The following is a 25,214-nucleotide window of genomic DNA, read 5'->3' on the forward strand; positions in this document are numbered from 1 at the left end:
TCAGAATGGACCATCCTGGATATATTCTATGATGGTCTGTCTGAGTTATCTAAGATGTCATTGGATACCTCTACAGGTGGATCAATTCACCTAAAGAAAGCGCCTGCAGAAGCTCAAGAACTCATTGACATGGTTGCCAATAACCAGTTCATGTACACTTCTGAGAGGAATCCTGTGAGTAATGGGACGCCTATGAAGAAGGGAGTTCTTGAAATTGATACTCTGAATGCCATATTGGCTCAGAATAAAATATTGACTCAGCAAGTCAATATGATTTCTCAAAGTCTGAATGGAATGCAAGCTGCATCCAACAGTACTCAAGAGGCATCTTCTGAAGAAGAAGCTTATGATCCTGAAAACCCTGCAATAGCAGAGGTAAATTACTTAGGTGAACCTTATGGGAACACCTATAATCCATCATGGAGAAATCATCTAAATCTCTCATGGAAGGATCAACAAAAGCCTCAACAAGGCTTTAATAATGGTGGAAGAAATATGTTTAACAATAGTAAACCTTTTCTATCATTCACTCAGCAACAGACAGAGAACTCTGAACAAAATACCTCTAATTTAGCAAACCTAGTCTCTGATCTATCTAAGGCCACTGTGAGTTTCATGAATGAAACAAGGTCTTCCATTAGAAATTTGGAAGCACAAGTGGGCCAGCTGAGTAAAAGGATCACTGAAATCCCTCCTAGTACTCTCCCAATCAATACAGAAGAAAATCCAAGAGGAGAGTGCAAGGCCATTGACATAAGCACCATGGCCGAACCTGTAAGGGGAGGAGAGGACGTAAATCCCAGTGAGGAAGACCTCCTGGGACGTCCAGTGATCAATAAGGAGTTTCCCTCTGAGGAACCAAAGGAATCTGAAACTCATCTAGAGACCATAGATATTCCATTAAACCTCCTTATGCCATTCATGAAAGATGAGTATTCCTCTTCTGAAGAGAATGAGGATGTTACTGAAGAGCAAGTTACCAAGTACCTTGGTGCAATCATGAAGCTGAATGCCAAATTATTTGGCATTGAAACTTGGGAAGATGAACCCCCCTTGTTCACCAATGAACTAAGTGATCTGGATCAACTGACATTACCTCAGAAGAAACAGGATCCTGGAAAGTTCTTAATACCTTGTACCATAGGCACCATGATCTTTAAGGCTCTGTGTGACCTTGGTTCAGGAATAAACCTCATTCCCCTCTCTGTAATAGAGAAACTGGGAATCTATGGGGTACAAGCTGCTAAAATCTCATTAGAGATGGCAGACAATTCAAGAAAACAGGCTTATGGATAAGTAGAGGACGTGTTAGTAAAGGTTGAAGGCCTTTACATCTCTGTTGATTTCATAGTCCTAGATACTGGGAAGTATGAGGATGAATTCATCATCCTTGGAAGACCCTTCCTAGCCACAGCAAGAGCTGTGATTGATGTGGACAGAGGAGAATTGATCCTTCAAATAAATGAGGACAACCGTGTGTTTACAACTCAAGGATCTCTCTCTGCATCCATGGAGAGGAAGCATAAAAAGCTTCTCTCAAAGCAGAGTCAAACAAAGTCCCCACAGTCAAACTCTAAGTTTGGTGTTGGGAGGCCACAACCAAACTCTAAGTTTGGTGTCAAACCCCCATATCCAAACTCTAAGTTTGGTGTTGGGAGGTCTCAACAAAGCTCTGCACATCTGTGAGGCTCATGAGAGCCCACTGTCAAGCTATTGACATTAAAGAACGCTTGTTGGGAGGCAACCCAATGTTTATTTATCTAATTTTCATTGTTTTTCATGTTTTATTAGGTTCATGATCATTTGGAGTCACAAAATAAATCAAAAAATTGAAAACGGAATCAAAAATAGCAGAAGAAAAATCACACCCTGGAGGAAGATCTTACTGGCGTTTAAACGCCAGTAAGAAACATGTTTTGGGCGTTCAACACCAGAACAGAGCATGGTTCTGGCGCTGAACGCCAGAAATGGGCAGCATATGGGCGTTTGAACGCCAGAAATGCACCCTGGAGAAGAGCTGGCGCTGAACGCCCAGAACAAGCATGGTTCTGGCGTTCAACACCAGAAATAGGCTACAAATGGGTGTTCAACGCCCAGAACAAGCACCAATCTGGCGCTGAACGCCCAGAGTTGTGTGCAAGGGCATTTTGCATGCCCAATTTGGTGCAAGGTTGTAAATCCTTGAACACCTTAGGAACTGTGAACCCCACAGGATCACCTCAGGATCTGTGGACCCCACAGGATCCCCACCTACCTCTACTTACTTCTTCTCACCTCAATCTCTCTTCCCTATCACCACTTCACCACTCACATCCATCCACTCTTTCCTATAAACCTACCTCATAAAAACCACCTACCTTCAAAATTCAAAATTAATTTCCCACCTAAACCCACCCTACATGGCCGAAACCTTAACCCCCCTCCCTTCCCTATATAAAGCCCTCCATTCTTCCTCATTTTCACACAACACAACCCTCTTTTTCCCTTCTTGACCGAAACACATCTCCCTCTCCCTCTCCTCCATTTCTTCTTCTTCTTCATCTATTCTTTCTTCTCTTGCTCGAGGGCGAGCAAAATTCTAAGTTTGGTGTGGTAAAAGTATAAGCTTTTTGTTTTTCCATTATCATTGATGGCACCTAAGACCGGAGAATCCTCTAGAAAAAGGAAAGGGAAGACAAAAGCTTCCACCTCCGAGTCATGGGAGATGGAAAGATTCATCTCCAAAGCCCATCAAGACCACTTCTATGATGTTGTGGCCAAGAAGAAGGTGATCCCTGAGGTCCCTTTCAAACTCAAAAAGAATGAGTATCTGGAGATCTGACATGAAATCCAAAGAAGAGGTTGGGAAGTTCTAACAAACCCCATCCAACAAGTCGGCATCCTAATGGTTCAAGAGTTCTATGCCAATGCATGGATCACTAGGAACCATGATCAAAGTAAGAACCCGAATCCAAAGAATTATGTTACAATGGTTCGGGGGAAATACTTAGATTTTAGTCCGGAGAATGTGAGGTTGGCGTTTAACTTGCCTATGATGCAAGGAGATGAGCGCCCCTACACTAGAAGGGTCAACTTTAATCAAAGGTTGGACCAAGTCCTCATGGACATATGTGTGGAAGGAGCTCAATGGAAGATTGACTCCAAAGGCAAGCCGGTTCAACTAAGAAGACTGGACCTCAAGCCTGTGGCTAGAGGATGGTTGGAGTTCATCCAACGCTCCATCATCCCCACTAGCAACCGATCTGAAGTTACTGTGGATCGGGCCATCATGATCTATAGCATCATGATTGGAGAGGAAGTAGAAGTTCATGAAGTCATCTCCCTTGAACTCTACAAAATAGCCGAAAAGCCTTCCCTTGGGGCAAGGCTAGCTTTTCCTCATCTTATTTGCCATCTATGTTACTCAGCTGGAGCTTTCATAGAAGGAGACATTCCCATTGAGGAAGAGAAGTCCATCACTAAGAAAAGGATGGAGCAAGCAAGAGAGCCCATTCATGGATCTCAAGAGACGCATGAAGCTCATCACCATGAGATCTCGGAGATGCCTCAAATGCATTTTCCTCCACAAAACTACTGGGAGTAAATTAACACCTCCCTAGGAGAATTAAGTTCCAACATGGGACAATTAAGGGTGGAACATCAAGAGCACTCCATCATCCTTCATGAAATAAGAGAAGATCAAAAAGCAATGAGGGAGGAGCAACAAAGACAAGGAAGAGACATAGAAGAGCTCAAGGACATCATTGGTTCCTCAAGAAGGAAATGCCACCATCACTAAGGTGGACTCATTCCTTGTTCTTACTTTCTCTGTTTTTCGTTTTCTCTATGTTAAGTGCTTATCTATGTTTGTGTCTTATTACATGATCATTAGTAGTTAGTAACTATGTCTTAAAGTTATGAATGTCCTATGAATCCATCACCTCTCTTAAATGAAAAATGTTTTAATTCAAAAGAACAAGAAGTACATGAGTTTCGAATTTATCCTTGAAGTTAGTTTAATTATATTAAGGTGGTGATAATGCTTCTTGTTCTCTGAATGAATGCCTGAACAGTGCATATGTCTTTTGAAGTTGTTATTTAAGAATGTTAAATATGTTGGCTCTTGAAAGAATGATGACAAGGAGACATGTTATTTGATAATCTGAAAAATCATAAAAATGATTCTTGAAGCAAGAAAAAGCAGCAAAGAACAAAGCTTGCAGAAAAAAAAAATAGGCGAAAAAAAAATATATAGAAAGAAAAAGAAAAAGCAAGCAGAAAAAGTCAATAACCCTTAAAACCAAAAGGCAAGGGCAAATAAAAAGGATCCCAAGGCTTTGAGCATCAGTGGATAGGAGGGCCTAAAGGAATAAAATCCTGGTCTAAGCGGCTAAACCAAGCTGTCCCTAACCATGTGCTTGTGGCGTGAAGGTGTCAAGTGAAAACTTGAGACTGAGCGGTTAAAGTCAAGGTCCAAAGCAAAAAAAAGGAGTGTGCTTAAGAACCCTGGACACCTCTAATTGGGGACTTTAGCAAAGCTGAGTCACAATCTGAAAAGGTTCACCCAATTATGTGTCTGTGGCATTTATGTATCCGGTGGTAATACTGGAAAACAAAGTGCTTAGGGCCACGGCCAAGACTCATAAAATAGCTGTGTTCAAGAATCATCATACTGAACTAGGAGAATCAATAACACTATCTGAACTCTGAGTTCCTATAGAAGCCAATCATTCTGAACTTCAATGGATAAAGTGAGATGCCAAAACTATTCAAGAGGCAAAAAGCTACAAGTCCTGCTCATCTGATTGGAGCTATGTTTCATTGATAGTTTGGAATTTATAGTATATTCTCTTTTTTTATCCTATTTGATTTTCAGTTGCTTGGGGACAAGCAACAATTTAAGTTTGGTGTTGTGATGAGCGGATAATTTATACGCTTTTTGGCATTGTTTTTAGTATGTTTTTAGTAGAATCTAGTTACTTTTAGGAATGTTTTCATTAGTTTTTATGTTAAATTCACATTTCTGGACTTTACTATGAGTTTGTGTATTTTTCTGTGATTTCAGGTATTTTCTGGCTGAAATTGAGGGACTTGAGCAAAAATCAGATTCAGAGGTTGAAGAAGGACTGCTGATGCTGTTGGATTCTGACCTCCTTGCACTCAAAGTGGATTTTCTGGAGCTACAGAACTCAAAATGGTGCGCTTCCAATTGCGTTGGAAAGTAGACATCCAGGGCTTTCCAGAAATGTATACTAGTCCATACTTTGAACGAGTTTAGATGACGTAAAAGGGCGTTAAACGCCAGTTCTACACTACTGTCTGGAGTTAAACGCCAGAAACAAGTCACAAACCAGAGTTGAACGCCAGAAATACGTTACAACCTGGCGTTCAACTCCAAGAATGACCTCTGCACGTGTAACATTCAAGCTCAGCCCAAGCACACACCAAGTGGGCCCCGGAGGTGGATTTATGCATCAATTACTTACTTCTGTAAACCCTAGTAACTAGCTTAGTATAAATAGGACTTTTTACTATTGTATTAGACATATTTTGATCATTTTTGAGATCTCTAGACCTCCATGGGAGGCTGGCCACTCGGCCATGCTTACCCTATATTCACTTATGTATTTTTCAACGGTAGAGTTTCTACACTCCATAGATTAAGGTGTGGAGCTCTGCTGTTCCTCAAAGATTAGTGCAAAGTACTACTGTTTTTCTATTCAATTTAACTTATTCCACTTCTAAGATATTCATTTGCACTTCAACCTAAATGTGATGAACGTGATAATCATCATCATTCCCATGAACGCGTGCCTGACAACCACTTCCGTTCTACCTTCGATTGAATGATTATCTCTTAGATCTCTTAATCAGAATCTTCGTGGTGTAAGCTAGATTGATGGCGGCATTCATGAGAATCCGGAAAGTCTAAACCTTGTCTGTGGTATTTGACGAATGGATTTTTGACGGTTTAGAATTTCACAAATGAAATCTCGTTGCAAGTATAGTTTCTAAACCAATCACTAATCCTTTCATACAAAAAGTTGTTTGTCACTAAAACAAACCCCTAAAATTTATAAACCGAAGTATTCAAACCTCGGGTCGTTCTCCCTAGGAATTGTAATGGAGTGTCTTGTTATCGGTTGTGAGTTATATTTGGGGTTTTGATATGAAGCATGAAAGATAAATGGTAAGAAAGTAAACTAATGGCTAAAAAGGTCTTGGCAAGGGTTGGTGGTCAAAGATCTCTATCCTAATCACTAACCACAATATGAGAATTGGCAAGGATTAATCTCATTAAATCATCCTCTAACTAGTAGTAAAGGAAAGTCAAATGAGCTATATCAATCCTAGTCCATAAGTCCTAACTCTCCACTAATTCAATTAGTGAGAACTAGAGTCAATGAATCCCAATCATCAATTACTTGGACATTAGTAACTCAAGAGTTCCTAAGTTACCTTTCCAAGCCAAGAACATAAAACTCTACTCTAAAATCCAACCAAGCATTTCATAAAACACTTGGAAGGCATAAAAGGAAAGCATAGTAAGATTGCAAGAAAAGTAAATCTACACTACTCAATTTGCAAGGAATTAAACAACAACAAATCAAATGAACACAATTATTATGATTTACCTTGAATTGAATTGAAAGAGAAAGGGAGGAACAAAAGTAGATCTACAACAAAATGCAAGAACAACATAAAGGAAATTACAACAAAAGGATGGAAGAAGAATGAATGTAACAACAAGGAATTGAGAAGAAGAAGATGAATTAAAATCTAGATCTAAGAACTAAACCTAATCCTAATTCTAGAGAGAAGTGAGAGCTTCTCTCTCTAGAAACTAATTACAAAGCTAAACTAAACTAATTGGTAACTAACACACGTTTCTCTCTTCACTCCTTGGGTTAAATAGCATCAGAAATGAGTTGGATTGGGCCCACAAGGCTTTAGAATTCGTTGGCCACGTTTTGCTTTAAGTGAACTAGGTGGCAACAACGGCGCGTGTGCGTACTTTGCGCGTGCGCGCCACCATACGTGTAGAAACTATGGCAAATCTTATATCGTTTCGAAGCCCCGGATGTTAGCTTTCCAACCCAACTGAAACCGCATCAATTGGACCTGTGTAGCTCAAGTTATGGTCATTTAAGTGTGAAGAGGTCAGGCTTGACAGCTTTTTGGTTCCATCATTTCTTCATGAGTTCTCAAACTTTACATGCTTTTTCTTCATTCCCTTAATCCAATCTTTGCCTCCTAAATCTGAAATTACTTAACGAACATATCAAGGCATCTAATAGAATCAAGGTGAATTAAATTTAGCTATTTTGAGTCCTAAAAAGCATGTTTTCACTCTTAAGCACAATTAAGGGAGAAGTTATAAAACCATGCTATTTCATTGAATAAATGTGGGTAAAAGGTGATAAAATCCCCAAAAATCAATACAAAACAAACCGTCAAATTGGGGTTTGTCAGTATTCCGAGTAGGATTCAGGGATTGAATGACTGTGACGAGCTTCAAACTCGCGAGTACTGGGCGTAGTGACAGACGCAAAAGGAGGGTGAATCCTATTCCAGCATGATCGGGAACCTCAGATGATTAGCCGTGCTATGACAGAGCATTTGGACCATTTTCACAAGAGGAGGGGAAGTAACCATTGACAACGGTGATGCCCTTGCATAAAGCCAGCTATGGAAAGGAGTAAGACTGATTGGATGAAGACAGCAGGAAAGCAGAGATTCAGAGGAACGAAAGCATCTCTACACGCTTATCTGAAATTCTCACCAATGAATTACATAAGTGTTTCTATCCTTATTTTCTGTTTATTTACTATTAATTTCGAAAACTCCATAATCAATTATTATCCGCCAGACTGAGATTTACAAGGTGACCATAGCTTGCTTCATACCAACAATCTCCGTGGGATCGACCCTTACTCACGTAAGGTTTATTACTTGGACGACCCAGTGCACTTGCTGGTTAGTTGTATCGAAGTTGTGACAAATTATGAATTGAGATTAGAGCACCAAGCTCTTGGAGTCATTATCAGAGATCATAATTTCGTGTACCACAACCCGATAAATTCGTATCCTTAGCTATTTTTGTAGTAGTAGTTTTCTTCCTTATTTGATTTTTACTAAGTTTTTATTGCTTTTTAGATCATGCAGCTATCTTAGAACTGGAGCTGGACAAAAAAAAAAAAAAAGAGAGCACCCGACCCACAAGCGTCGCTGACGTGTACGCGTCAGATGGGTATGCGTGAAAAATAAAAATGAACAGAGAGTTGCGTGGGAGTGGCGCAGGAATGATGCCTTTCGCACAAACAAGCCCACGCGTACGCGTACCCCACGCGTACGCGTCATTCGTGATTTTGGCACGCCACACGTACGCGTCATCGACGCGTACGCGTGACCTTAAAAATTGACGTAAATAAGTGTTTGGGCAGAAATTTATGCTGGCTTGGGGCTGGAAGTGTGCTAGAAAAATAAAACTTGTTCATGCATACGCGTCCCTGATGCGTGCGCGTGCATGACGCGCACACGTCGCATGAAATTATTGGTTCCCAAGCCACGCGAACAGAGAGTTGTGCGTGTACGTGGCTGGCTTCGCGTGAATCGCACAAATCATGGGCACATGGACGCGTGCCTGATGCTCACGCGTCATTAAGGAAAATTTGCGACCCATGCGTACGCGTGCTGTACGCGTACACGTCGCCTTCGCCACATAACTACACTAGTTCACCGCCTAGTTTTAATTTTCTTTCTCTCTCTCCCAATCCTAATTCTCTCTTGTTCTTTTATCCTTTTATTCTTCTTTCATCATAATAGTTGTTTCTTTATGTTTTCAGTTCTTCTTTGCTTGAGGACAAGTAAACCTTTAAGTTTGGTGTTGACGCTTCACCTAGAAGTTTTCTGTTTATTCTTATGGGACTAAAAGGGAGGCGAATCATCTTCACAGAAGGAGCACAACCTGAAGAATAAAATGACTGCTAGGATAACTAAGGTGGTTGAGTTCCTTTCATTCTATATTTCTTCCCACTTTTATTATATTATGTTCTAGTTTTCTGCTATTTTACTTTGTTTGTTGCATGATCCTTTATTAGTTAGAATCCTAGGTCTAGTTTAGTTTTCTCTTAATTGCCTTAATTCTAAAAAGATGTTTCATGTATTACTCACTGAGCTTGAATTGAAAATAAAAAATACAGAAGTGATGTATTACATGAGAAATTGAGTTTATATTGAAGAATAGTCTTATTTACTTAGATGTGGTGGTAATTTCTGTAACTCTGAATGCATGACATGAATAGTGCATATTTAAAATTAAATCAAAGAATGTTAATGTAAAAGGAACATGGATTTAGAGAATTATTATGATTTCTCTGAAATAAAAAAAAATTTAATCCTTGAAGCAAAAGAAACAGCAAAAAAAAAAAAAAAAAACCAGGTCCAAGGCTCTGAGCACCAATGACTAGGGAGGTCAGACATGATTAAAAGCTCAAAAAGTTGTTTCCCTAGTTACATGCTTGTGGTGTTCTTGTGTCAAGTAATCCTTGAGACAAAACATTTAGAGTCGAGATCAACTGCAATTAGAAGAGTATGCCAAAGGCTTTGAGCACCACTGTCTGGGAGTAGCTGAAAGAAAAAAATCAAAACTCCAAAAAGAGTTTCCCAGTTAAGTGCTTGTGGTGTTTCTGTGTCAAGTAAAGCTTGAGATAAAACATTTAAAGTCACGGCTAGGCTCAAGGTGCAAAGCACCAAAGAAAAGAAAAACTATTGTGTTCAAGGGTTAAATTGAGTTACAAAAGATCAGAGAATTCATAATATTATCCAGATTCTAATTCTGAATGACAGTGACATTCTTCTGATTCAAAGGAGAGTGAGATGCCAAAACTATTCAAGATTGTAGGTATAAACCCCACTATAAGAAGAGACATGAGCTTAATCGAACTTTCATTCTCATGCAAATTCACATTCTAAGCCGATATTAAGTTTGGTTGCTTGAGGACAAGCAACAATTCAAGTTTGGTGTTGTGATGCGCGAGCATCTTTCTTACCTTTTCTTAGTGAATTTGCATCTAATTTGTTGAGTTTAATAAAGAATTAATTATCTTTTAGCCAATATGGATGCTACTTTGAGTCTTTTGCAATTTTGTTTATTTTAGGTAGCATTCCGTTGGATTTGATGGAGTTTCTGCAGCACAAGAACCAAAGGAGATGGGAGCGAGGAGCGACGCATATGCGTGACTGATGCGTGCGCGTGATTTGGAGCTTTCCATGGTGACACGTGCGCGTGACTGACGCGTACGCATGATTTGAAGATTTGCTCAGCAACGCGTACGCGTGACTGACGCGTGCGCGTGACACGTGAAGAAGACCATCGATGCGTACGTGTGACTGACGCGTACGAGTGACAGGCGCCACGTGCAGAAAACGCAGAAAAACGCTGGGGGTGATTTCTAAGCTATTTTGACTCAGTTTTCAGCCCAAAAAACATAGATTAGAAGCTGCAGAATGGACAAAACGAGTGGTCCCCACCTATCAACTGAAGACTTGTTAATTAATTCTAATTTAAATTCAAATATTATTTTTAGGAAATGATATTATTTTAGTTTTAGAGAATAGATTTTAAATTAATGAGGATTAGAGAAAAAGGGGATTCCAACAGTGGGGTTCCAGGACAACATTATTCCATTCCAATTTACAATCCTTATTTTTCTCTTTACCATGAACAACTAAACCTCCATTGTTAAGGTTAGGAGCTTTGTCTATTTGTATGGATTGATTTTATTGCTTTTTCTATTTTAATTCATGTATGGATTTATAATTTAAGAATTATTTTCGCTCTTTATCTTATGAATTTGGGTGGAACGGAAGTATGACCCTCTTTCTAATTGTGTTCTTGTATAACTTGGAAAAGCTCTTTACTTGAACAACAGCTTGAAAATATATTCTCCTAAATTTTAATTATCTAGATTTAACGGGATACGTGACATATAATCCTTTTATTTTTGGGTAATTAGGATTTTTGTGGCATATAAACTGGAATTTGATCATCACCCTCTAATTGGAATTAATTGACCAAGGAATTGGCAGTTGATGAATTTTAGAGGAGACTAGAAAGGTCTAAGGAATTAGGGTCTAGTCACACATAGTTTGTCATGAATTAAATCCTGCATAATTAAAATAGTTAGTAAGAAAAGTTAATCCGGAAAAATAGATAACTCTGAAACCTTAATTGTTTCTCCATAAATATTCCCAACTCATTTACTTTACTATTTTAATTTCTGAACGATTGTTTAATGCTCCTTGAACATTTAAACACTACTTTCTGTTTGCCTAATTAAGTAAATTAATCAACCATTGTTGCTTAGTCCTTCAATCCTCGTGGGATCAACCCTTACTCACCTGAGGTATTACTTGGTACGACCTGATGCACTTGCCGGTTAGTTTGTGGGTTATAAATTCCACACCAGGCGCCTCCTACCAATTAATGCCAAGTAGCAAACCAAAAATCAAGTATTTACACTATTCACATATTTACAACAACCAAAATTGTAGCACTCATTGCACTTAAAGTGAACTCCCCAGCAACGGCGCCAAAATTTGACGAAGCCCCAAATGCACGGGTTAGGAACTTAATTATCCAAAATAGAATTGGCGTTGTAAGTATAGTCCTAACCCAACAAGTTGGCCATCAATCAAATTGGAAACTTACAAGATGTGTCACAATTCAAAACTAATTCAAAACCGAGAGTATTTGACTCCCGAGTCGTCTCCCAAGGAGTACTTTAGAACAATGAGTGTGCAAATCTGGTTGTAGTGATCAAGGGGTTGTCGATAAAGAAATGAATATATAAAGCAATAAAAGAACATGCAAAATTGTAATGATTGAACTAATGAAGAAAATAAAGAACCGACTATGTAATATAAATAAGTAAAGTATAAAAGAGATTAACATAGAAGTGTATGAAAGATTGAAAGCATAAAAAGAGTCTTGGCTTGGAGTGAGCTAAGGGTCCTTTCCTTGTTGGAACCACAACTATGACAATCATGATGGATTAGTCTCACTTGATCAACCCTCACATCGGAAAGTAAGTTAAATGAGCATAAGTGTTCTCAACCCACAAATCCTAAATTGCTTGCTAATTGCCTTAGCAACAAATTAGCGTTAGTGGAAACAAGGACAATTAACAATCCAAGGATTGAAACTAAATGTTGGACATTCCAACTCTAGGAACCCAATTGCTCACTTTACCCAAGCCAAGAGCAAAAAATTTAGCCTAAAACCATGTTTGACATTTTGTCAAACACTTGGTGGGCAAAAACCTTAAACATGGAGAAAATGAGAAAAGGCTTAAAACTAAAAGCAACAATTGATCTCAATCAACAAGAATAACACAAGAAAGCATGAAACAAACATCAAACATCAAATTCATCAACAAGAAATTGAAATTGCAAGAGAGAAGCAAAATTGAACTATAACTTGAATTAGAAGAAAGAGTAATGACAACGTAACTATAAAGAGTAATAATAAGAGAATACTTACAATGAAAGCTAGCAAAATCCAAGATCAAAAATGGAAATGGCACTTGGATGTAAAATCCTAATATAAACCCTAATAGAGATGATGAAAAACTTAGAGAAAAAAACTAAAATAAAAACTTCCTACCACTACTCCTAAACTATCCTAATGATATGCTATGTTATGTCCCTCATTTCCCCTCCAATATGAGTGACAAACCCCATTTGTAGGGCTTATCTTATGCTTGATTTAGGGGATTTTATAACCTTTTACCCACATTTATGCAATGAAATAGCATGGTTTTGTATATTCTCCTTTAATTGTGCTTAAGAGTGAGAACATGCTTTTTAGGTCTTAAAATAGCTAAATCTAATTCACCTTGATTCCATTAGATTCCTTGATATGTTTGTTAAGTGATTTAAGGTTTAGGAGGCAAAGATTGGATCAAGGGAATGAAGAAAGGAAGCATGGAAAGTTGGAGAACTCATGAAGAAATGAAAGAATCGGAAAGCTGTCAAGCCGACCTCTTCGCACTTAAACGACCATAACTTGAGCTACAGAGGTCCAAATGATGCGGTTCCAATTGGGTTGGAAAGCTAACATCCGGGGCTTCGAAACGATATAAGATTTGCCATAGTTACATCGCGCATAGGGGCGCGCACGCCCACGGTACGCGGACGCGCCGATGGTGGCACATGACCCACTTAATGCAACACGTGGCCAGCGATTTTAGAAGCCTTGTGGGCCCAATCCAACTCATTTCTGATGCTATTTAAGTCAAGTATTGAAGGGGAATCAACATACTTTTAGATACTTTTCATACTTTTAATCATTAGTCATAGTTTAGTTTAGTTTTTTAGTTAGTTTCTAGAGAGAGAAGCTCTCCCTTCTCTCTAGGATTAGGATTAGGTTTAGGTTAATCTCTCTTCTTAGATCTAGGTTTAACTCATGCTTTGATTCACTTTTCATTTACCAATTCTTAATCTTCTCCTCTTCCTCTTTCTAGATGTGTGCTTTAATAATTGTAATCCTCCATTTTGTTTTGGATATATTGTTGTTCCTTGGTTTTCTTTCAATAATGCAACTTGAGGTAATTCATGATAATTGTGATTTCCTTGATTGTTGTTGTTAATTCCTTTCAATAATTGTTGATTAGACTTCATTCTTGTTGTTGATTTACTATACTTTTCTTTTGTGCCTTCCAAGTGTTTGATGAAATGCTTGGTTGGATTTTAGTGTAGATTTTGTTCCTCTTGGCCTAGGTAGAGTAATTAGTGACACTTGAGTCATCTAATTCCTTTGTTGATTGATAATTGGAGAGATTGCTAATTGATTTGAAAGCCTCCAAAGCTAGTCATTCCTTTAGGAGTTGATTAGGACTTGAGAAATCAAATTGATTCACCCACTTGACTTTCCTTTAATTAGTAAGGGTTAACTAAGTGGTAGCAATGAACAAATCTCATCACAATTGAAAAGGATAACTAGGATAGGACTTCTAATTTTCATACCTTGCCAAGAGCCTTCTATAGTTGTTAGTTTATTTTCATTGCCATTTACTTTTCATGCTTCTTATCCAAAACCCCAAAATAACCCATAACCGATAACAAGACACTTCATTGTACGTCCTAGGGAGAACGACCTGAGGTCCAATACTTCGGTTTATAAATTTTAGGGGTTTGTACTTGTGACAAACAAATTTTTGCATGAGAGGATTATTGTTGGTTTAGAGACTATACTTCAACGAGATTTCATTTGTGAAATTCTAAACCGTCAAAAATCCATTCGTCAAAGAGCTAGAAGACTTCAGAAATGGGCCTCCAAAGCCCCCAAATCGTGAGTCACGTGCTCTTTTAATGAAGCCATGTGCGGACACCTGTGCGGACCCACAGATGCGTGCGTCTGCACACCTTGCGAAAAATCACGTCCTGTGCATACGCACAAGTAGCCGTGTGCACGCACACTAGGCGATGCTTGAATGGAAGCGCGACGCGCTCGAAGCAATCCACGCGCTCTGGTTGGGCAGCTGTGCGTACGCACAAGCAGCCGTGCGCACGCACACGTCTCTGAACTCATCTCTTTTCATTCTTCATGTTTCCTCCACTTTGCATGCTTATCTTCCATTTTCTCCAACTCATTCCTACCTTATACACCTGAAATCACTCACAAACAACATCAAGGCATCGAATGGAAGGCAAATGGAATAAAATAGATTAAATTAGGTGCAAAAGAGCATATTTTCATAATCAAACATAATTTGGGAGGGAAGTTCAAAAGCATGCTATTCAAGGGAATAAGTGCAAGTTTATATGATGAAAATCCATTCAATTCTAATAAAAAATCATCATTAAATATGGATTCATCAATGGTCCTCATTCTCCCTTCATTATGAGCTAAATGGCTTCAGAAATGGGCCTCAAATCCATCAAAATCGCGAGTCACGTGCTATTTTAATGAAGGCATGTGGGGCCACCTGTGCGTACACACAGACGTGTGTGCACGCACACTCTGCCAAAATTCTTTCCTGTGCGTACGCACAAGATGGTTTGCGCACAGACGCGCGACGCGCACGAAGCGGCTCACGTGCACGCGTGGCTCTATTTTGATGGCTGTGCGTACGCACGCATGTCTGTGCATACGCACACTTCGTTGAGCTCTTCTCCTTTGATTCTTCATTTTTCATCCACTTTGAATGCTCCTCTTCCATTCTTCCCAAGCCATTCCTACCTTATACCTCTGAAATCACTCACAAATAATATCAAGGTATCGAATGGAAGGTAAATGGAATAAAATTAATCAAATTAGGCACAAAAGAGCATGTTTTCATAATCAAGCACAAATTAGGAGGAGAGTTCAAAAGCATGCTATTTAATGGAATAAGTGCAAGTTTATATGATGAAATCCATTCAATTTCAACCAAAAATCATCATCAAATATGGATTCATCAGGCAGCATCCAAGCACCACTACAACTGCCCTCCTTCCATGAATTCCTTCTTCAACTCCAAGTTCTTACATTACCTTTACTCTGCTTCTTTTATTTAGTTCTCAATAAATTTTGTAGTTGATTTTAGTAAGTATATTAGGTTAGATTGGTTAATTGGTTGTCATATGAGTTGCAAGTGTTTGTTTGATATTAATTGGGTTGATTGTTGCTTGAAATTGATTTGAAATTTATGAATATATGAATTGCATACCAAGTGTTCGTCATAATGCCTAAATGAGTTTTTTGTTTAATTCATGTATTATGGCCACCATATGTCTTAAACTTTGTTCTTGTTAGGAATTCTACTCAAGAGTTGTGCATTTTAAATGCTTACAATTTTATTTGGGATTGAACTTCATTAATGTACTTGTTTACTGCTTTGAGTTACTAGCACCAAATCAACTTGGAAATGTTACATTTAGTTTCATATTTGATGAAATCTTTAACAAGTGCATATTGAACCTAGTGAATTGAATTGAACTACTTGCTCATCATGATTTTCAAATCTACATAATCACATACCAAGGTTTTTATTCTTTAATGCTTTGCATTTGTTTGAGTGACTTGACTTAATTTTTATCAAGTTTGCCCCTTTTTTTTACAACAAACGCCTTGTCTGTGTGATTATTTCCTTATTTTTTTAGGATGAATAAGTAGGCTTCTTTTATTAAGGATGAATTGGTTATTATTCGTTGTGCTATTCTATATTAATCTTGCGCTTTCACTTGCACAATCTCAATATCCATCGCTTGCATCATAGGCCACTTAATGGAGGAATTCATGGTTAATTTTTGATTGTGTGGTTTGCCGTTTTAACCGGCCATGTGTGTGTTCTAACCATGCGCACATTTAGAATACACACATTGTCTTTTATCATACCACACTCATATTAACTCTTTCTCAATTCCTGTTTATTTGTTTTATATAGCAGCCAGAGGCCCCGCAACCACCAGCTGAAGGTGGCGATGCTTAAATCCTTCTGTCCCCCAGATTATCATCCATGCACGGAGGATCGTGCCACACTTAAGTGTGGGGGGGGGATTCATAACTTTTGGGATGTAAATTTCTTGTTCCGAACACTTTACACTCTATTTTACTTTTAGTTATTATGTTTTTTATGGATATTTATTAGTACTTTTGACTTTTGTACTGCATGCTCTTATTTTGATTGGTTATATATATCTTAGTCTATCTTTAGTTTTATTATTAGTTATTGCATTTTTATTTTGCTTGGTATATATTCTATAGCTAGTAATTGTGATTGGATGTTGTGAATAGTATAGTACCTAGTTAATTTTGTCCTAATTGTTCATGATGATTTTTGTATAGTGGAAATTAGGAAAGAGATAAGAATTTTGGAATTGCATCCAACACATTATACATACATAGAAAATAATCTTGGCAAAAATAACAAAAATTTTCAAGAAAAATTTATTTTAGGGAATTCCATTGTTTTAATTCGAAAAATTGCTTTTAAACTTGCTTAAATTATTTTGTGGAATATAGAAGAGAGATAGAACAAGACACCAAGTGAGATTTGAGCTTTTAATGCGTGGTTGCATATTTCAACCACAATCCTTATTCTTGTGTGTTATGCTCCTTCTATAATTGTGATTTTAGCTTTGTTTAATTCTTTATTTTTGATGTTTGATGTTTTGAATGCGTTTAGCATGATTGAGGCTATTTTTGAATTAAAGCTTACTAACCCATATAGCCATATCCTTATATCTACCATTGTGAACTAATTTGGAGCCTTATTGACCCCATTATTTTTAATATTAGCACATCACAATCCTAAGCGAAAAACCATGAATGGCCTTGAATTGCATTTTTGATTAGCTTAGCTTAAAGTGTGTGTGTGTCATTTAAGTGTGGAGAAAGTTTTTGGAAAATATTGGTAGTGAATAAAAAGTTTATTTTGGATATTTATTAAAAATTTTGGAAAATGGGTGCACATTCATGTGTCAATTTCTTTAACCATATACATTTGTTTTGTATATATATTACTTGAAAAGAAAAAAAAGAAATAAAAAAATTGAAAAAAATAATAAAAGGAGACAAAGGTTACCCCAAAGAAAAGAAAAAAATGAATAATGAATGCATTTGTGGATTAAATGAGAAAGAATGCATGAATGTGTGTAAAAAGAGAGTAATGGATAGTTAGATTGAATTTTAGTGATTAGGTTGTTATAGGTTAGATAGATGCTTAAGCTAATCAAATATTCAATCTTTTAGTCCACTTGACCATATTCATCCTACCTTAACTCAACCCCATTACAACCCTGAGAAGTCTTCATGATACTTGCATACATACATTAAATGTGTTGATTGTTAGATGAAGAGAAAATCCTATAAAGAATGATTAGAGGAGGATTGAGTTATTAAACCCTAAACATTGAGCGATTAGAGTATATACACATCCGGTGAGGGGTTCGATTGCTCAATTCTATGTTTCTACACCTCTTATTTTGTATTATCTTTCAAGTTATTACATTCTTTTTGAGAACTTGAATCAATTCATGGAATTGTGATTGCATTGCAATATTTCCTTGTTTGAGACCTATATGTCTATATCACTATATGCTTGCTCAGAATTTGTTTGTTTGTTTTGTGGTGCACGAAATTGTGATGTCCAGGCTCAAATTATTACTGGCACGTGAGCAACTTGGTACGCGTAATCGTGATTACACATTCATAATTTGTCACAACTTCGATACAACTAACCAGCAAGTGCACTGGGTCGTCCAAGTAATACCTTACGTGAGTAAGGGTCGAATCCCACGGAGATTGTTGGTATGAAGCAAGCTATGGTCACCTTGCAAATCTCAGTTAGGCGGATATAAAATAATCATGGAGTTTTCGAATAATAAATAATAGAATAGGGATAGAGATACTTATGTAAATCATTGGTAGGAATTTCATATAAGAGAATGGAGATGCTTTTCGTTCCTCTGAACCTCTACTTTCCTACTATCTTCATCCAATCAGTCTCACTCCTTTCCATGGCTGGCTTTATGTGATACATCACCACTGTCAATGGCTACTTTCGGTCATCTCTCGGGAAAATGATCCAATGCCCTGTCACGGCACGGCTAATCGTCTGGAGGCATCACCCTTGCCAATGGCTTCATCTTATCCTCTCAGTGAATAATATGCTCACGCACCCTGTCACGGCACGACTATCCATCTGTCGGTTCTCGATCATGCTGGAATAGGATTTACTATCCTTTTGCATCTGTCACTAACGCCCTGCAATCGCGAGTTAGGAGCTCGTCACAGTCATTCAATCATTGAATCCTACTTGGAATACCACAGACAAGGTTTAGACCTTTTGGATTCTCTTGAATGCCGCCATCATTCTAGCTTACGCCACGAAGGTTCCGGTTAGGAGATCTAAGAGATACTCATTCTAGCTTATTTCATATAGAACAGAAGTGTTTGTCAGGCACGCGTTCATAAGGGAGAAGGATGATGAGCGTCACACATAATCATCACCTTCATCACGTTCTTGGGTGCGAATGGATATCTTAGAAGCGAAATAAGAAGAATTGAATAGAAAACAGTAGTACTTTGCATTAATCTTTGAGGAACAGCAGAGCTCCACACCTTAATCTATGGAGTGTAGAAACTCTACCGTTGAAAATACATAAGTGAAGGTCCAGGCATGGCCGAGATGGCCAGCCCCCTTGGTCTAAGAACAATGCATTCAAAGATGATCCTAAGATCCTAAGATGATCAAAAGATGTCTAATACAATAGTAAGAGGTCCTATTTATAATAAACTAGTCACTAGGGTTTACATGAGTAAGTAATTGATGCATAAATCCACTTCCGGGGCCCACTTGGTGTGTGTTTGGGCTGAGCTTAAGTGTTCCACATGCAGAGGCCATTTGTGGAGTTGAACGCCAGTTTCTATGCCAGTTTGGGCGTTTAACTCTGGTTTTGGATCCTTTTCTGGCGCTGGACGCCAGATTTGGGCAGAAGGCTGGCGTTGAACGCCAGTTTACGTCGTCAATTCTTAGCCAAAGTATGGACTATTATATAGTGCTGGAAAGCCCTGGATGTCTACTTTCCAACGCAATTGGAAGCACACCATTTCGAGTTCTGTAGCTCCAGAAACTCCACTTTGAGTGCAGGGAGGTCAGAATCCAACAGCATCAGCAGTCCTTTTTCAACCTCTGAATCTGATTTCTGCTCAAGTCCCTCAATTTCAGCCAGAAAATACCTGAAATCATAGAAAAACACACAAACTCATAGTAAAGTCTAGAAATGTGAATTTAACATAAAAACTAATGAAAACATCCCTAAAAGTAACTAGATCCTACTAAAAACATACTAAAAACAATGCCAAAAAGCGTATAAATTATCCGCTCATCACAACACCAAACTTACATTGTTGCTTGTCCCCAAGCAACTGAAAATCAAATAGGATAAAAAGAAGAGAATATACTATAAATTCCAAACTATCAATGAAACAGAGCTTCAATCATATGAGCGGGACTTATAGCTTTTTGCCTCTTGAATAGTTTTGGCATCTCACTTTATCCATTGAGGTTCAGAATGATTGGCATCTATAGGAACTTCAGAGTTCAGATAGTGTTATTGAGTCTCCTAGTTCAGTATGATGATTCTTGAACACAACTTCTTTATGAGTCTTGGCCGTGGCCCTAAGCACTTTGTTTTCCAGTATTACCACCGGATACATAAATGCCACAGACACATAATTGGGTGAACCTTTTCAGATTGTGACTCAGCTTTGCTAAAGTCCCCAATTAGAGGTGTCCAGGGTTCTTAAGCACACTCTTCTTTTGCTTTGGACCTTGACTTTAACCGCTCAGTCTCAAGTTTTCACTTGACACCTACACACCACAAGCACATGGTTAGGGACAGCTTGGTTTAGCCGCTTAGACCAGGATTTTATTCCTTTAGGCCCTCCTATCCACTGATGCTCAAAGTCTTGGGATCCTTTTTATTTGCCCTTGCCTTTTGGTTTTAAGGGTTATTGGCTTTTTCTGCTTGCTTTTTCTTTTTCTTTCTATTTTTTTTTCTATTTTTTTTGCCCCCTTTTTTTTCTTTTTTTTTTTTTCTGCAAGCTTTGTTCTTTGCTGCTTTTTCTTGCTTCAAGAATCATTTTTTATGATTTTTCAGATTATCGAATAACATGTTTCCTAGTCATCATTCTTTCAAGAGCCAACATATTTAACATTCTTAAACAACAACTTCAAAAGACATATGCACTGTTCAAGCATACATTCAGAAAACAAGAAGCATTGTCACCACATCAATATAATTAAACTAAGTTCACGGATAAATTCAAAACTCATGTACTTCTTGTTCTTTTGAATTAAAACAGTTTTTATTTTAAGAGAGGTGATGGATTCATAGGACATTCATAACTTTAAGACAAAGTTACTAACTACTAATGATCATGTAATGAAGACACAAACATAGATAAGCACATAACATAGAAAACGAAAAACAGAGAAAGTAAGAACAAGGAATGAATCCACCTTAGTGATGTCCTTGAGCTCTCTATGTCTCTTCCTTGTCTTTGTTGCTCCTCCTTCAGTGCTTTTAGATCTTCTCTGATTTCATGAAGGATGATGGAGTGCTCTTGATGTTCCACCCTTAGTTGCTTCCAATAATTGTGTGGAAGAAAATGTATCCCTTGAGGTATCTCAGGGATCTCTTGATTTGCAGTCAAATGTTCTACCACTGAGCTATAGACCCTTGATGGAAGCTTTTGTCTTCCCTTTCCTCTTTCTAGAGGTTTCTCTGGCCTTAGGTGCCATCAATGGTTATGGAAAAAACAAAAAAGCTATGCTTTTACCACACCAAACTTAGAATGTTGCTCGCCCTCGAGCAAAAGAAGAAAGAATAGAAGAATAAGAAGAAGATATGGAGGAGATGGATGGGAGTGTGTATTCGGCCATATGGGTGGGATTGGGTGGGAGAGAGATATTGAATTTTTAAAGGTAGTGGGTGTATGGATGTGAGTGGTAAATGGAAAAAAAAGAAGGGATGATCATGAATGGAAAGAGAGATGATGAGGTAGGTGGGGATCCTGTGGGGTCCACAGATCCTGAGATGATCCTGTGGGGTCCACAGATCCTGAGGTGTTAAGGCATTTACATCCCTGCACCAATTTAGGCATGTAAAATGCCCTTGCACACAACTCTGGGCGTTCAGCGCCAGGTTGGTGCCCATTTTGGGTGTTCAACACCCCTTTGCTGCCATTTCTGGCGTTGAACGCCAGAACCATGCTTGTTCTGGGCGTTCAGCGCCAGGATGCTCCCATTCTGGGCGTTCAGCGCCAGAACTATGCTCTGTTCTGGCGTTTGAACGCCAGACAGATGCTCCTCCAGGGTGTGATTTTTCTTCTGCTGTTTTTGATTCCGTTTTCAATTTTTATATTTATTTTGTGACTCCACATGATCATGAACCTAAGAAAACATGAAAAACAATAAAAATAAGAATTAGATAAACATTGGGTTGCCTCCCAACAAGCGCTTCTTTAATGTCAATAGCTTGACAGTGGGCTCTCATGGAGCCTCACAGATGTGCAGAGCTTTGTTGAGACTCTCCAACACCAAACTTAGAGTTTGGATATGGGAGTTCAACACCAAACTTAGAGTTTGACTGTGGGGGTTCTGGTTGACTCTGCCTTGAGAGAAGCTTTTTCTGCTTCCTCTCCATGGTTGCAGAGGGAGATCCTTGAGTTTTAAACACAAGGGAGTCCTCATTCCATTGAAGGACTATTTCACCTCTGTCAACATCAATCACAGCTCTTGCTGTGGCCAGGAAAGGTCTTCCTAGGATGATGGATTCATCCTCTTCCTTTCCAGTATCCAGGACTATGAAATCAGTAGGTATGTAAAGGCCCTCAACCTTTACTAATACATCTTCTACTTGTCCATAAGCCTGTCTTCTTGAGCTGTCTGCCATCTCTAGTGAGATTTTAGCAGCTTGCACCCCATAGATTCCCAGTTTCTCTATTACAGAGAGGGGCATGAGGTTTATTCTTGAACCAAGGTCACACAGAGCCTTAAAGACCATGGTGCCTATGGTACAGGATATTATGAACCATCCAGGATCCTGTCTTTTCTGAGGCAATGTCAGTTGATCCAGATCACTTAGTTCATTGATGAACAAGGGAGGTTCAACTTCCCAAGCATCAATGCCAAACAATTTGGCATTCAGCTTCATGATTGCACCAAGAATCTTGGCAGTTTGCTCTTCTGTAACATCCTCATTCTCTTCTGAAGAGGAATACTCATCAGAGCTCATGAAGGGTATAAGGAGGTTCAATGGAATCTCTATGGTCTCTAGATGGGCCTCAGAGTCCTTTGGTTCCTCAGAGGGAAGCTCCTTATTGATCACTGGACGTCCCAGGAGGTCTTCCTCCTTGGGATTCACGTCCTCTCCTCTCCTCACAGGTTCGGCCATGGCGCTTATGTCAATGGCCTTGCACTCTCCTTTTGGGTTCTCTTCTATATTGCTTGGGAGAGTACTAGGAGGGATTTCAGTGATCCTTTTACTCAGCTGGCCCACTTGTGCTTCCAGATTTCTAATGGAAGACCTTGTTTCATTCATGAAACTTACAGTGGCCTTAGATAGATCAGAGACTAGATTTGCTAAATTAGAAGCATTTTGTTCAGAGTTCTCTGTCTGTTGCTGAGTTGATGATGGAAAAGGCTTACTATTGCTAAACCTGTTTCTTCCACCATTATTAAAGCCTTGTTGAGGCTTTTGATCCTTCCATGAGAAATTTGGATGATTTCTCCATGTTGAGTTATAGGTGTTTCCATAAGGTTCACCTAAGTAATTTACCTCTGCTATTGCAGGGTGCTCAGGATCATAAGCTTCTTCTTCAGGAGAAGCCTCTTGAGTACTGTTGGATGCAGCTTGCATTCCATGCAGACTCTGAGAGATCATATTGACTTGCTGAGTCAATATTTTATTCTGAGCCAATATGGCATTCAGAGTATCAACTTCAAGAACTCCCTTCTTCATAGGCGTCCCATTACTCACAGGATTCCTTTCAGAAGTGTACATGAACTGGTTATTAGCAACCATGTCAATGAGTTCTTGAGCTTCTGTAGGCGTTTTCTTTAGGTGAATGGATCCACCTGCAGAAGTGTCCAGTGACATCTTTGATAGCTCAGACAGACCATCATAGAATATATCCAGGATGGTCCATTCTGAAAGCATGTCAGAAGGACACTTTTTGGTCAACTGTTTGTATCTTTCCCAAGCTTCATAGAGGGATTCACCTTCTTTCTGTCTGAAGGTTTGAACATCAGCTCTAAGCTTGCTCAGCTTTTGAGGAGGAAAGTACTTGGCTAAGAAAGCCGTGACCAGCTTATCCCAAGAGTTCAGGCTGTCTTTAGGTTGAGAATCCAACCATAATCTAGCTCTGTCTCTTACAGCAAAAGGAAAAAGCATGAGCCTGTAGACTTCAGGATCTACTCCATTAGTCTTAACAGTATCACATATCTGCAAGAATTCAGTTAAGAACTGAAAAGGATCTTCAGATGGAAGTCCATGAAACTTGCAGTTCTGCTGCATTAGAGAAACTAATTGAGGTTTAAGCTCAAAGTTGTTTGCTCCAATGGTAGGAATGGAGATGCTTCTTCCATGTAAATTGGAATTAGGTGCAGTAAAGTCACCAAGCATCTTCCTTACATTATTATTATTTTCGGCTGCCATCTCCTCTGCCTGTTCGAAAATTTCTGAAAGGTTATCTCTGGATTGTTGTATTTTAGCTTCTCTTAATTTTTTCTTCAGAGTCCTTTCAGGTTCTGGATCTGCTTCCACAAGAATGTTCTTATCCTTGCTCCTGCTCATATGACAAGGAAGAATGGCCAGAAAAATAATGATAATAATAGAGATCCTTTATACCACAGTATAGGGATCCCTGTGTGAGTGGAAGAAGAGGGGGAGACAAAGAATGTAATATAATGGAAGAAACACAACTGTGAGGATAGAAGGAGGTGAAATGAGATGTTAGGATATGAATGAATAAATAGAATGAGATGGGGGGGAATAATTTTCGAAAATTATTTTGAAAAAGGAGTTAGTGATTTTTGAAAATTGGTTTTTGAAAATTTGTTAGTATTTTTTCGAAAAATTTTTGAAATCAAAAATAAAAAATAAAAAAAATTAGTTAATTAAAAAGAAATTTTTGAAAAAGAGGGGAGATATTTTCGAAAATTAGAGAGAGAGAGTTAGTTAGGTAGTTTTGAAAAAGTTAAGAAACAAACAAAAAGTTAGTTAGTTAGTTGAAACAAATTTTGAAAAGATAAAAAGTTAGGAAGTTAGAAAAGATATTTTTTAAAAGATATTTTTTTGAAAAAGATAAGATAAGAAGATATTTTTGAAAAGATATGATAGAAATTAGTTTTGAAAAAGATTTGATTTTTAAAATCTCAATTAATGACTTGATTCATAAGAAATCACAAGATATGATTCTAGAACTTAAAGTTTGAATTTTTCTTAACAAGCAAGTAACAAACTTCAAATTTTTGAATCAAAACATTAATTGATTATGTTATTTTCGAAAATTTGGTACAAAAATAAGAAAAATATTTTTGAAAAATATTTTTGGAATTTTCGAAAATAACTAAGAATTTTGAAAAAGATTTGATTTTTAAAAAAAAGATTTTGAAAAAGATATGATTTTCAAATTGAAAATTTGATTTGACTCATTGGCAACAACTTGATTTTAAAAATTT

At 38.1% G+C, this 25,214-nt stretch overlaps 1 non-coding gene across 1 annotated transcript; it reads left to right on the top strand.

The window, feature by feature from the left end:
* The first annotated feature begins 23,685 nt into the window (after positions 1–23,685).
* Positions 23,686–23,793, top strand: LOC148544404 (small nucleolar RNA R71). The gene has a single exon (XR_015900688.1). It is a non-coding gene; the product is annotated as a small nucleolar RNA R71 (small nucleolar RNA).
* The last annotated feature ends 1,421 nt before the right edge of the window (positions 23,794–25,214 follow it).

Source organism: Arachis ipaensis, chromosome B9 (assembly GCF_059453495.1).
Source record: "Arachis ipaensis isolate K30076 ecotype BB chromosome B9, ASM5945349v1, whole genome shotgun sequence".
Lineage (NCBI taxonomy): Eukaryota > Viridiplantae > Streptophyta > Magnoliopsida > Fabales > Fabaceae > Arachis > Arachis ipaensis.